The following is a 2,176-nucleotide window of genomic DNA, read 5'->3' on the forward strand; positions in this document are numbered from 1 at the left end:
AATAGTTCTTGGCACATTCCCATTCACCTAGATTTTTCATGAAATGCTCTCTAGATCCTCCTTCAGTGGGTGATGGAGCACCGCTCTTTCAGTGCATGCTATTTCCTTTGTGGTTAAGGCAATATGACACACTCCTCGATATGGATTCTGTACATACAGTTGTATAGCAAATGCACACAAACCCTTTTTGAGTAACCAGCTAATTGGCTGTCTTGTAGCTCAATATTACAATGCATGGATTAAGCAGAAAGACTGTGGTATCAGACTGGCAAATTCATATGGTGTTTCTTCCACATACTGCTACATAACTTATGGCAAGTTAACCATTTGAGTCGTAAGGTTTTTCCCCTGCTGGGAGAATTTTTCATACTCCCTAAATCAGATCAGGTCATCTTTAGATCTGCTTTTCTCATGTCTTCTATGAACATATTCGTATGATACAATGCCATTATAAAAACAACAAACAAGTTTAAAACAAACACAGTTTGAAGAATATATTTCTTCACTGACAGATGTACCCCCCACAGGACATTTAGGAGTGAGCACCATGACCAGTGCACAAGACTTTCTGGGTAACTTACTTAGCGAGAGATTGAATAAATGATGCCCATTTCCTTATCTTTGAATTGGAGAGATGACTAGAAAATAATGCCTATTTCCTTATCTCTTTGGAGAGAGTATAATATTTACGTATAAGGTTTGTTTTGAAAAGTCAAGTGACAGAATATGTGAAGCACCTGACAGTTCCTGGTTCTTAGATGTTCAATATGCACTAATTAACTTCCTTTCTTTGAACAAACCATGCAATAAGAGGAAAACTACCTTTACTCTATTTATATGGTATTTTAGAAATATAGTTCCTTATTTTACAAAAATCTTCTGATAATGTGTTTTCTTAAAAGTCCTCTAATGAATCCCTGACTCTGACTTCTGCCTGTCTGAATTTGACAATCACACTAGCTGAATCTGACAGCAAATTATTATTTTTTTCTGCTAATGCTGCATTCAGTAACCTAGTTTAGAAGCATACACGAGGAAAAGGCATAGTATCTCTTGCCTACTGGCGGCCTGATATATTTTTCTATCGCTCCAGGTAGATGACCCTTAAGTGTGGAGCATGGCTCACATTCTTGTACATTCTTGTACAGACATCCATTAAAAGACAACACTCCTATCCTCGCTCATTTAATCTCAGTGCACAGGACTTTAATCCATAACATGATTTCTCATTTTAACAGAAAAACATTAACATTTTATAGAAATAGTTGTGTCATATAGGAGAAACCTTATCAAAGGGATGGCAAGATTAACAGTATTTATAACACTGAAGAAATGTAGACGTGAGGAGCTGGGACCATGAACTCAGTATTCTGTCAGTGGGCTTGAACCCCATGCTGTAGGAATTATATGAAGTGTTTTGGCATAACTCACACTTGGAATTATTTTTAAATCCTCCTACTCACAAAAAAAAAGCCTATTTGTGTGGAGGTGTATGTGAATTTTTCCCCCATGAACATTGACCTTACAAAGCTCGAGAATCTTTTCTCATCTCTTTCAGGAATTGAACTTCAATAATTTCACTATCTATTACTGATCTATGCTTTCTTTTATTGAATCTTTATTTATTATTATTATTTTTAAATTGTTTTATTTATTCATGAGAGACACAGAGAGAGAGGCGAAGACATAGGCAGAGGTTAGAAGCAATCTCCCTCTGGGGAGCCTGATGCAGGACTCGATCCCAGGACCTTGGGATCACGTCCTGAGCCAAAGGCAGACACTCAACCACTGAGCCACCCAGGTGCCCCTGAGTCTTTTTTTAGACTCAGTGTTGAAGAATGCTTGTTTCAAATATTTCAAAAATTTCTTATGTGAGCCTGTGTTAACATATTTGTAATTTGTGTACATCACTATTTCCTTATAAGCTTTCTCTTTGTTGATAGAAAGGTTTTGGCTATCATAGTTTTGTTGTTGCTGTTGTCGCTGTTTTTAGTGCTGCAAAAATCCTGATACTTGGTAACTGAGGCTCCTTATTTGTATGTCTTCAGGCTCCATTCAATTTTCATGGGTGTTTAGCAATAAGCGTGGCTCATGGTATTCCATTTTTAAACATAAAGTGGGCTATGAATTGTTCTTCTATATTTCTTTCTCAGAAAATTCTGAGTGGTAATAAATT

This window comes from Canis lupus, chromosome 4 (assembly GCF_011100685.1).
Source record: "Canis lupus familiaris isolate Mischka breed German Shepherd chromosome 4, alternate assembly UU_Cfam_GSD_1.0, whole genome shotgun sequence".
Taxonomy (NCBI): Eukaryota; Metazoa; Chordata; class Mammalia; order Carnivora; family Canidae; genus Canis; species Canis lupus.